The sequence below is a fragment of the Dendronephthya gigantea genome, unplaced genomic scaffold, assembly GCF_004324835.1.
Source record: "Dendronephthya gigantea isolate DGI-Jeju-01 unplaced genomic scaffold, DenGig_1.0 000009F, whole genome shotgun sequence".
NCBI classification, from domain to species: Eukaryota; Metazoa; Cnidaria; class Anthozoa; order Malacalcyonacea; family Nephtheidae; genus Dendronephthya; species Dendronephthya gigantea.
Window position 1 is genome coordinate 194,086 of NW_021163019.1, and position 13,553 is coordinate 207,638.

Sequence of the window (13,553 nt, forward strand, 5' to 3'; positions counted from 1 at the left end):
TCGTTATAAACTGATGAACACACAGAGTGACGTTACCAATCTTTTTCATACGTCAGGATAAGAACCGTATACGACTAATCGCATCGTGTAGATCGGCCTTAAACGAACAGTCCATTCGACACCAATGGTACGGATCGACAAGCTTTTCAGAGACCTGTCCTAGACACATCTCGCCTTATTTACGAATGGACACAGTCTGTTTACGGATCGTAAACGAACTGTCCATTCGACACCAATGGTACGGATCGACAAGCTTTTGAGAGCCCTGTCCTAGACACATCATGCCCTATTTACGAATCGACACAGTTTGTTTACGGATCGTAAACGAACAGTCCATTCGATACCAATGGTACGGATCGACAAGCTTTTCAGAGACCTGTCCTAGACACATCTCGCCCTATTTACGAATGGACACAGTCTGTTTACGGATCGTAAACGAACCGTCCAGTCGACACAAATGGTACGGATCGACAAGCTTTTCAGATGCCTATCCCAGACACATCTGGCCCAATTTACGAATCGATACAGTTTGTTTACGGATAGTAAACGAACAGTCCATTCGATACCAATGGTACGGATCGACAAACTTTTCAGAGGCCTATCCTAGACCCATCATGCCCTATTTACGAATCGACACATTTTATTTACGGATCGTAAACGGACAGTCCATTCGATACCAATGGTGTGGATCGACAAACTTTTCTGAGACCTGTCCTAGACACATCTCGCCCTATTTACGAATGGACACAGTCTGTTTGCGGATCGTAAACGAACCTTCCATTCGACACCAATTGTACAGATCGACAAGCTTTTCAGAGGCCTATCCTAGACACATCTTCCCTATATTTACGAATCGACACAGTCTTTTTACGGATCGTAAAAGAACAGTCAATTCGACACCAATGGTACGGATCGAAAACTTTTTTAGAGCCCTATCCTAGACACATCATGCCCTATTTACGAATCGACACAGTCTGTTTACGGATCGCAAACGAACAGTCCATTCGATACCAATGGTACGGATCGACAAGCTTTTCCGAGGCCTATCCTAGACACATCTGGCCTATATTTACGAATCGACACAGTTTGTTAACGGATCGTAAACGAACAGTCCATTCGATACCAATGGTACGGATCGACAAGCTTTTCCGAGGCCTATCCTAGACACATCTTGCCCTATTTACGAATCGACACACTCTGTTTACGGATCGTAAACGAACAGTCCATTCGACACCAATGGTACGGATCGACGACTTTTTTAGAGCCCTGTCCTAGACACATCTCGCCCTCTATTAACGAATCGACACAGTCTGTTTACGGATCGTAAACGAACCGTCCATTCGATACCAATGGTACGGATCGACAACTTTTTCAGAGCCCTGTCCCAGACACATCATGCCCAATTTACGAATCGACACAGTCTGTTAACGGATCGTAAACGAACCGTCCATTCGATACCAATGGTACGGATCGGCAACTTTTTCAGAGCCCTGTCCTAGACACATCATGCCCTATTTACGAATCGACACACTCTGTTTACGGATTGTAAACGAACAGTTCATTCGACACCAGTGGTACGGATCGACAACTTTTTCAGAGCCCTGTCCTAGACACATCTCGCCCTATATTTACGAATCGACACAGTCTCTTTACGGATCGTAAACGGACAGTCTATTCGAAACCAATGGTACGGATCGACAACTTTTAAGAGCCCTGTCCTAGACACATCATGCCCTATTTACGAATGGACTCAGTCTGTTTACGGATCGTAAACGAACCGTCCATTCCATACCAATGGTACGGATCGACAACTTTTTCAGAGCCTTGACCTAGACACATCATGCCCTATTTACGAATGGACACAGTCTGTTTACGGATCGTAAACGAACCGTCCATTCGATACCAATGGTACGGATCGACAAGCTTTTGAGAGCCCTGTCCTAGACACATCTCGCCCTATTTACGAATGGACACAGTCTGTTTACGGATCGTAAACGAACCGTCCATTCCACACTAATGGTACGGATCGACAAGCTTTTCAGAGCCCTATCCTAGACACATCATGCCCTATTTACGAATCGACACCGTTTGTTTACGGATCGTAAACGAACAGTCCATTCGATACCAATGGTACGGATCGAAAAGATTTAGAGGGGTCTGTAGCTAGGCACATCTCCTTTTTACCAATGGACAAAATCTGTTTACGGATCGTAAACCAACGGTCCATTTGATACCAATGGTACGGATCGACAATCTCTTCATCGCTTTATCCTATAGACACAACTTGCCCTAGTTACAAATGGACACAGTCTGTTTGGGGATACAGCTGTTTACGCCTTAGACACATGCTAGTTTCCATGCCTCATGTTCTAGTCGACAAAATGCGTTTACGAATCGACATGGTCTATTTACGGATCGTAAACTAAGAGTCTATTCGATACCAATGGTGCGAATGGTTGCTTGCTTCTAACGAATAGAAATGCCTAAACCACTTTACCATCCGTATAAAAAATTTTACGAAACGAACGACCCGTATGCTTGCAACAGCATTGGACAACCATCATTTTTAATGAACATGCTTTAGAGTAAATAGAAAAAATATTGCACCAAAGTCTGTATTTTTAGTTGTTTAAAGCAAAAATGCAAATTGAAGCTAGAATAAGCCCGCAATTTTCGATCAGCGCGAACAAAATGCCCACTTGTTGCCCCGATGATGAATACCATGCTTTAAGCTTGCATGGTTCACCATTGACATTGTCCTTAGAATCTGGGATATTCTTAATTTGTCCGAGGTCGCTGGTGCGCATTTTTTGTCTACCGGAAAGTAATACAATGTATCCCCCATTCCTAGGAGCTAGTGTGAACCAGGCCTAACGCTTTGTTCTCATATGTCCCCGACGGTCGGCGATTACTATTGTTGCCGCGCAAAGACAGGTGTCCGATTTTTCGTTATTTCCATCTATAGAATTCATCAAGATATAATCATAATTCGATATTTTACTAATTTTGAAACGCTGTTGTCTAATTTTAGATACGAATTCAAAGGAAATGCAAAATTATAGTTCCTTTCATAAAGTGAGCAGCGCCCAATTATTTTCATTTTCATCTGCAGAAATGACTAATTAAGATATAGTCAGATTTCTGCATAGAGTCTTATTATAATTTCGATATCTGAATAAGTTCAGAATAACATGGTGTTCAGAATAACATTGGTATTTCTCTAATTTCGTAATACCGTGGTCAGTCTTAGTTCCGGATTCTTAGGCAATGAAAAAATTATAGTTGAATGAATTCACAACTTTATACCTGTCATGACCATGCACATCCTGACGTTCATGAAGTGACCCAGTGAAAGCGGCGCCCAATTGTTCGTTATTCCCATCTTCAAATTTGATCAAAATATATTTTGGTTATATAAAAATGTTATATAAATAGCAAGGTGTTCTTGGTACTGCTGCATACATTTTATACCCACAGAATAGATTGGGTTTATAGTATAAATCGTTCTTTTTCCTTATGATTTAATGATTTATGGTTGTCTATTTTTAGGTTGCACTGTTGTAAAGAGTGATGGCACTGAAATTCTCACTTTGCCTGTCAATACGGACAATACCAAATCCTGACAGCCGTGGAGTGTTGTTGTAGGAGCGTTGCCTGATTGCTCGTTAATTTCCCCTACAGAATTGATGAAGATTTAATCAGGTTATTGTGCAATTAATATTTTCACATTTTGAGTCATCTTGTATAGACATTGATAGTGTGGTAGAAAAGTAAACATGTGCATTTTCTACTGGACATAACATTTGTGAATGATTATCATTTGGCATTTTCTATTGATACTTTTGTCTGTTCTTTCGTTCAAATATTTTAAAACATTAGAATGATAACGGTAATGAAATCTAAAAACTTACCTATCATTACTACATCTTGACAATCATGAAGTGTCGCGCAAGGAGAGGTGTCGGAATGATCGTTATTTTCCTCTACAGAATCGAACAAGATACAATGTATTAATCAGGTTTCTACATAGAGTCTTATAAATTCAATATCTGAATAACATGGTGTGTTACTAACAGAATGGAATGACCTTAAGTACTAGTTATTGGTATTTCACTAATTTCGTAATGCTGTTGTCAGTTTTAGTTCCGGATTCTTAGGGCTCTCGCTTACTCATCGCAAAAACTTTGTCCAATCACAATGCTTGTCCCATTTTGAATCATAATGTGCATAGATAGTGCGGTAAAAAAGTAAACATGCATGTAGACACATAATTTGTGAGTAATGATTATTCGTTTCTAATTATTGTTTTATGCATTTTCTTTGTCATTTTTATAGCTGTAGCCATTTTCATTTCTTCACAGTTCTAATAATTTCTACCTTAGCGTATTTCTTACAGATCATTTATTCTAAGAATACCAGATCTTACAAATTGCATTGATTGAATGGGGATAGCCAAGTTTAATTGTTAAATCCTCAAACTTTGTCTCTTCCCATTTCTTGCTTGAACAAACACCGTATCGAGGTCGCCATTGTGTTTTTTGTTAGTCCAATCCATTATGAGTCTGAAAAAAAGTGAAAAAGCAACATTTAATTTCACGTATTTTAGCGGAAAACGTTCAAAACATCAAACCCTTTCGGTGTATAACCAAGGGCGTAACTAGAACGATAATTGGGGAGGGGGTGTTTATTCATATATTGAGTTCTACTCGCGAAGGCATGGTTTCTTTTGTGCATTGCACTTAGAAAAGACATCCGTTTGGCAGAACGAAATGAACATGAATAATCAGCCCTCCCCCAATTATTGATCTATAGTTACGCACCCTGTGTCAAAGTCCTTCATCTTCATTCTTTACACTATATAGTCTAAGGGCTGTTTTTCACTGTCGTGTTTTTTGAACGTACGTACACGCACGTAAAATTTTAAAGCCTTCTAAGTTGTTGTATAGTTAATTTCATGCCAGAAAAAAAAAGCATCAAATCATCAACACAATCCATTTTTCAATCGTTGATTTCATAAGTATCGTTTAAAGGATTTTAGGCTTTTAGGTTCGTATAGACATACGCACAAAAAACGCGACAGTGAAAAACAGCCGTAAATCTTGAACAGTATTTAGTATTAACACCAAGCAACAAGAGTTTTTTTAAAAATATAATGGAGCTATTACTGTCACGAATGTCAACGCCATTACCACTGAAATGAATACTATGAATAAAGAACAATACTATATAAAGTGACTTATTTTCTCCGCGTATACGATACGCCCATTACGATGAGAAATCTCTTTCAACATTTTTATTTCAGATTATGTTGTATTGTGTGAACATTGTACATTTCTGCTTTCCAGCGTCGCAAAACATTTTAAAATGTTAAAATCGTTAGAGTACTGCATGTTGGGAGATGATATAAGGTTTTGAACACATATTACGCGACATAAAAATGAAACACCATGCGATGCCAATGGGTTGATCCGTATCTTTTTTGCCGTTTCATCGCCTTCTTATAACCTTGCATATAGTCAGATATCAGATTTTCACTTCAAATCGACGTCTATCCAAACGCAAGAATCACTTTGTCCCAGATACATGTATAACAGCTTTATTATCACCAAAATCAATAATCATCTCTTTGCATGCATTCTTTCCTCTTACACCTTACTCAATTATAAAACGAGGGATATTTTACGATACTTCATGCATGCTTGAAGAATGCAAATTTAAATCAAGTCCATGATTCTGACGAGATAGAGTCCATGTTTTGACGTCGGTTGAAATATACTACAGCCCATAACAGTGGACTTTGATACAAAATTAAACAACTTACTTGCTTGCTATAATCTCGACATAAATCGCTTCTTGTGTCATTGTAAAAAACACTCTCAATGAATATAAAAGCACACGGGCAAATATCCTACAAATGATAGTGCATTATTGAAAATTATTGAAAAACTTGTTACTTCCTGTAACGGTATTTTCACAGACACATCAACTTTGCCTTTATATATTATTGAGCAATTCTTATTAGGCATTGCATTAAGCCTTCCAACAGATTAAGTTAAAGTACCTAATGAAAGGTAAATAATTTTATGGCAACACAACATTTAGGAACCAGTCTTCGTTTTCGCAATTTAACAAACCAGTCGCCTAACATAACAGTATTTTTCTTCTTGCAGGAGAGTGAACACTATACCTGGCCTGTAGCGATTCCTGGAAAATCGGGATTCTCGCTGTGCTCCCTGACGACAATAGAATCCGCGGGACAATATCTTTTGTCACGTAAATCATGTCTAAAACGGAAAAACATGTCCCGCATTAGCCTGGCACTATACGTATCCTAAACGTGGCACGTGCAAAAACAGCGCACATCAACTAATATAGAGTACATGGGTTCTATGCAAACGCCACAGCCGCTTTTGTTCAATGAAATAGGAATTAGGCGCACGTACGACCAGGCGAGCTGTGTGCATGTTACTTATATTAATTAAAATTCTTGAATTGATTATGAACAGATTTTATGAAGCATTGATAAACGTTTCGCCTTCTTTCATGTCTCTCTACTAATTGACTGAGGTACTATTGCATGAAACAGTACCTAAAACTGGGCTACGTTCGCACACAGGACCGGGAGAGGCTACGTTCGCACACAGGACCGGGAGAATTTTGGACCGTGCTCAAATTCGTCCGGTTACCTCGCGTGAACACGTAGAACTGGTAAAATATTCATTCGTTTCCACTGTGTGAACACCTGAACCAAACGAATTAGAACACGTTTGCGAATTTGTCCGGTCCCTAAGTCACGGATGGGAATACATCTGAGGAAAACTACTGCTTTATTGCTTGCAATTGGGAAGCCAATCTTGTCGACTATGCAAATTGTTGCAAGTTTGGAAGCAAGAAGATGGTAAAAAGGTTCTTAAATTGTTTTAGCATTTTATTTCTGCTATGTATCTAAATATATTTTCGTGATCAATGACAGAGAAAATCATGAATCTCTGAAAAGAATTTGATGATTTGTCATGTGGTTGCTACCACGTATGTACAATGCAAGGTGTATCAAGAATTTTCAACTCAAATTTGTCCTTGAAGATCTGTTCACACGATCCAAATTTTGTCGGATCCGATTAACTTCTGATGGATGTTTTATAGTCAGTTGACTTGCAATGTATATATATATATATATATATATATATATATATATATATATATATATATATATAGTCAGCAAAACAACTAAAACTAATGCAGTACTGTTTTATCAATAACAAACTACATTCCATACGTCAGAAGTGAATTGGATCCGACATATCGGATAGTGTGAACGGACCTTCAATCAAAAGATTTTAGTTACCTTCAGTAAGAAACAAAACTGCATGCCAAAACTGCAAATATATCGTGTAACTTTCCGCATGTACTGTACAATATGCATGTAAACAATGCCAATTACGTTTTAGCAATAGCTATGTCCTACCTGTCTTCCAAGTACCAAAAATTCTTGAACTTTTCGTAACAATATTAAGACGGAGAAAAAATGATGCATACATATAAATATGAAATACTTTATAATTCTTGAAATAGTATTGATTAATTACCTTCACGGGATGATATAGTGCTGCAGAGATGACAACTTCTGGTCCATCTATTTTATGACCGGTGACAGCTGCTTTCGCCTTTTGCTAGAATAAAAAGAGCAAGCTAAATAAGTTTTTCTAGGTTTTGAATTGGAATACCTACTCGCCCCGAATTTCTAGCGTGTTTATCAAATTGAAATTATTGAAAGTCGCTATTCGCTGAAGAAATTTTAAGATTGATAGACGTTAGCTTTATGACTAGTAAGTTTGAACCAAAACCAAAGAATGTTTATATACCTACCACCTGTTCTGAAAGGATGATATAATTCTTTTGTTTGAATGATGCTCTGCGAGAACTCCTGGATTCAGGTAACACGCTGTGAAATACAGGAAAAGTGCTAAATGAGATCAGGTTTTCAAATACATTATTAAACAAGCACAATTACGCTAAAATTACGTTTTGAAATACATTATTAACACAATTACGCTAAAAGAGATACTCTTGATCGAGTCTTGATAGGCCTTTAGCAGGGATGACTAAAACGATGAGAATTGGGGGGGGGGAGTATGTTTATTCATATATTTGGTTCTTCCGGACGAATTTCTTTTGCGAATTTCTTATGAAAATTTAGTCAGGGTTTTATAAACAAATGCTATATTAGATCATACTGTGACTATGTATGTATTATTTAACCAATAGATAATGTTGAACCATTGTTGCTTGAGTTATAGATACATGGTATGGCATCATTTGTGATAAGAACAAAATAGTTGGGCACCACAAAATAGTAGCTGCTGGGGCGAGCCGAAAAAGTTGCCAAATTAACAGGTAAACAGTTCTTTTTTGGTTTCCTCAATACCTGGAAAATTTTTAAAGTGTTAAAATAAGTGTTAAGATAAGTGCTAAAATGTGATTGCCTAACAAAATAAACAAGCAATCACTGATCAAATTCATTTCTGATTAGTCACTCTGTGCATCTGTCCTCTTATACATCATGGCTCTCAACCAATGAAATTGCTTATATTCAACTCAACATCATTATACAAACAACTATTATACAGGACATGGGAGAAGCCAGGATTTGAGCAATCATATGATTCCTTAGGGCAGATACTTTACCATTAAAATTTACCATAAGACCTACTGCATTTCCTTATTAAACGTATTATATTCTTATATTCTTTTTTTATTGTTTTCATCCTGTGGATTTTGCCTGAATTTTAGCAGGGCTTCAACCTCTTGTTACACTCTATAATGTGTAAGGCTGATAGAACACTTTATCTAACAATTAGAATGATCTTATTATCAGGTGGTGACTGCCCACACTGACAACCATGTTTCACATGCATGTATGTGAAATATTAAGGGACTCAAGGAATTGGATTTCAATCAGTTGAATCTATGTATAATGTATAATTACCTTAAGATTACTTGGACTTTGTAGAAACATACAAAAAAGACAATTGAAATATTAAGAATTAAATCTACTACAATATAACATATACACTGCATTGATTTAATTTAGTAAGCTCATGGTCTATGCACAGTACTAGTGAAACAGAACCTGGCTGGTCATTGCAAGGCATGATTTTCAGTATGGGTGAGTTAGTGTGTATAAGCCCACTGGAAATATTCAACACTCCCAAAAGGTTTAGAGCATGCAATCTTGGCATGATTATACTGCATGGTGTTTTTGTAATTATCATTAATCAACTTGTCAATTAGCTTGCACAATATAGGAAGGTGGTAGCAAGGGTCCTGTTGTTAAGAGAAGGGTAAGTAAATTTTTTCACTACACAACTTATTATGACATTCTGGTATTTTATCAGATTTGTACCAATATTATTATATTAGAGATAATTGTACAAAGGCTGGAGAGTACATGCAGTATGTCCACAGGATGATCATTTCTGTACAAAAGCTTGAAAGCTATAGGCACTGCAGCCCAACTATACCTATGCTTGTTATATACGTACTTAATTCATTATTCATAATATATACGTACTTATTCTGTTACATTTATCTTATAAAACCTCAAAATCTTTCCGGGTTGTTGATTGTAATCATTGATTCATTGTATTATCTCACATATTATGTTAATAAAAATGGATTATTTAATTACGCATACAATTATTGTTCCACGTATTTATTAAAATATCTAAAGGTTGGAAACTTTATTCGATGGATAGCGCTATGACGCTATCCAGCTTTCGTACAACCGGTCTCTGCAGTTTTTGGTGAAATGTAAAGAGAAAATAAAAAACCCCTAAAAGTTATAAATACTTCAATTTTACCTACAAACATCTTCAACTTCTGGTAAGGTGTCCTGGGTTATATTGTCCAAAAGTTTTGATCGATCTCTAACATTTTCTTCAAGACTAATATCTTCAACATCAAGTGTTGAGGTCATTTCTTTTTTCACCCGGTTCATCTAAGTCATACGGCTGATAGCCGTGTTTAAAGGCTAAAACGGACGGGCTGGCAGCCGTGTAACGTACGTCCGTTTGTCCGGTCGCCCCAGACTTCATGATGCGCTCAAGATCTGCAGCGCGCATTTACAAGGCCTGGGACTAGGCTGCAAAATCTGGGGCACTTTCCCTAGCTACAGTGAACTAGCTATCAATAATATTAAATTGATCTGTAATTGTGCGCTGTTGTGTCCGGCATTTCTCCCTTGTCTGGCCTCTGTTGTCTGGCTTGCTGTAAGGAATTTTTCACTGATATCCAGGTGAAATATTTGGAGGGAATTTTGTTACAGAAAAAGTGCTCATTTGCAAAATATTTGCATCTAATAATCGATAAATAAATTTTGTTATTCAAATAGCATTGCGCCACAACACACGAAAATATGCGGGCTTTTCCCCGAGATACTGAGACTGTTCACATGATACGCGTGCTATAAAGATGTACCTAGGAACCGGGTGGAAACACCCCTCCTCCCCCCCCGAAAATATAAGAATATAGAGAATAAATATATACCACACTAGCTAGTAGTGTCCTTAAAGTTTTGGCAATCAATCCATCCCTAAAGGCCCTTTTATTAACCAAAACGACCCCTGGAAGCTGGTCCCCCTAGCCCCCAAATCTCTGGATGCCTCCTACGCCCATGTATAGAATAGACCCAGTTTTGCATGAAGCCTTTTATCACCTGGGGCAAAGGGACAAATTATCAGCGAGCTTTACTCAACATGGCACAATCGTCCGGTGAAAAACTCAGATATCGCATTTATTTCGGAAAGATAGAAAGTTTGCAGCATAAAATCATATTCACGGCTGGCAGCCGTATAAAGTACGTCCGCTGTATGGTATATGGTGGTTGAATGGTGATATTAGAGAGTTTGCACCATGAAATCATATTCACGGCTGGCAGCCGTATAACGTACGTCTGCTGTATGGTATATGGTGGATGAATGGTGATATTAGAGAGTTTGCACCATGAAATCATATTCACGGCTGGCAGCCGTATAACGTACGTCTGCTGTATATATGGTGGTTGAATGGTGATATTAGAGAGTTTGCAGCATGAAATCATATTCACGGCTGGCAGCCGTATAACGTACGTCTGCTGTATGTATATGGTGGTTGAATGGTGATATTAGAGAGTTTGCACCATGAAATCATATTCACGGCTGGCAGCCGTATAACGTACGTCTGCTGTATGATATATGGTGGTTGAATGGTGATATTAGAGAGTTTGCAGCATGAAATCATATTCACGGCTGGCAGCCGTATAACGTACGTCTGCTGTATGTATATGGTGGTTGAATGGTGATATTAGAGAGTTTGCAGCATGAAATCATATTCACGGCTGGCAGCCGTATAACGTACGTCTGCTGTATGGTATATGGTGGTTGAATGGTGATATTAGAGAGTTTGCACCATGAAATCATATTCACGGCTGGCAGCCGTATAACGTACGTCTGCTGTATGGTATATGGTGGTTGAATGGTGATATTAGAGAGTTTGCAGCATGAAATCATATTCACGGCTGGCAGCCGTATAACGTACGTCTGCTGTATGTATATGGTGGTTGAATGGTGATATTAGAGAGTTTGCAGCATGAAATCATATTCACGGCTGGCAGCCGTATAACGTACGTCTGCTGTATGTATATGGTGGTTGAATGGTGATATTAGAGAGTTTGCAGCATGAAATCATATTCACGGCTGGCAGCCGTATAACGTACGTCTGCTGTATGTATATGGTGGTTGAATGGTGATATTAGAGAGTTTGCAGCATGAAATCATATTCACGGCTGGCAGCCGTATAACGTACGTCTGCTGTATGTATATGGTGGTTGAATGGTGATATTAGAGAGTTTGCAGCATGAAATCATATTCACGGCTGGCAGCCGTATAACGTACGTCTGCTGTATGGTATATGGTGGTTGAATGGTGATATTAGAGAGTTTGCAGCATGAAATCATATTCACGGCTGGCAGCCGTATAACGTACGTCTGCTGTATGGTATATGGTGGTTGAATGGTGATATTAGAGAGTTTGCAGCATGAAATCATATTCACGGCTGGCAGCCGTATAACGTACGTCTGCTGTATGGTATATGGTGGTTGAATGGTGATATTAGAGAGTTTGCAGCATGAAATCATATTCACGGCTGGCAGCCGTATAACGTACGTCTGCTGTATGGTATATGGTGGTTGAATGGTGATATTAGAGAGTTTGCAGCATGAAATCATATTCACGGCTGGCAGCCGTATAACGTACGTCTGCTGTATGTATATGGTGGTTGAATGGTGATATTAGAGAGTTTGCAGCATGAAATCATATTCACGGCTGGCAGCCGTATAACGTACGTCGCTGTATGGTATATGGTGGTTGAATGGTGATATTAGAGAGTTTGCAGCATGAAATCATATTCACGGCTGGCAGCCGTATAACGTACGTCGCTGTATGTATATGGTGGTTGAATGGTGATATTAGAGAGTTTGCAGCATGAAATCATATTCACGGCTGGCAGCCGTATAACGTACGTCTGCTGTATTATATGGTGGTTGAATGGTGATATTAGAGAGTTTGCAGCATGAAATCATATTCACGGCTGGCAGCCGTATAACGTACGTCTGCTGTATGGTATATGGTGGTTGAATGGTGATATTAGAGAGTTTGCAGCATGAAATCATATTCACGGCTGGCAGCCGTATAACGTACGTCTGCTGTATGGTATATGGTGGTTGAATGGTGATATTAGAGAGTTTGCAGCATGAAATCATATTCACGGCTGGCAGCCGTATAACGTACGTCTGCTGTATGGTATATGGTGGTTGAATGGTGATATTAGAGAGTTTGCAGCATGAAATCATATTCACGGCTGGCAGCCGTATAACGTACGTCTGCTGTATGTATATGGTGGTTGAATGGTGATATTAGAGAGTTTGCAGCATGAAATCATATTCACGGCTGGCAGCCGTATAACGTACGTCTGCTGTATGGTATATGGTGGTTGAATGGTGATATTAGAGAGTTTGCAGCATGAAATCATATTCACGGCTGGCAGCCGTATAACGTACGTCTGCTGTATATATGGTGGTTGAATGGTGATATTAGAGAGTTTGCAGCATGAAATCATATTCACGGCTGGCAGCCGTATAACGTACGTCTGCTGTATATGGTGGTTGAATGGTGATATTAGAGAGTTTGCAGCATGAAATCATATTCACGGCTGGCAGCCGTATAACGTACGTCTGCTGTATGTATATGGTGGTTGAATGGTGATATTAGAGAGTTTGCAGCATGAAATCATATTCACGGCTGGCAGCCGTATAACGTACGTCTGCTGTATGTATATGGTGGTTGAATGGTGATATTAGAGAGTTTGCACATGAAATCATATTCACGGCTGGCAGCCGTATAACGTACGTCTGCTGTATGGTATATGGTGGTTGAATGGTGATATTAGAGAGTTTGCAGCATGAAATCATATTCACGGCTGGCAGCCGTATAACGTACGTCTGCTGTATGGTATATGGT

The 13,553-nt window shown here is 38.7% G+C and overlaps 1 long non-coding RNA gene across 1 annotated transcript; it reads right to left on the minus strand.

Annotated features, from left to right (window-relative positions):
- Positions 1-3,515: 3,515 nt before the first annotated feature.
- LOC114517757 lies at positions 3,516-8,871 on the minus strand. The gene is made up of 7 exons (XR_003686420.1): positions 7,867-8,871; positions 7,587-7,670; positions 6,188-6,284; positions 5,822-5,908; positions 4,427-4,562; positions 3,912-3,983; positions 3,516-3,675 (listed from the first exon to the last, which is right to left on the minus strand). It is a non-coding gene; the product is annotated as an uncharacterized LOC114517757 (long non-coding RNA).
- Positions 8,872-13,553: the final 4,682 nt, after the last annotated feature.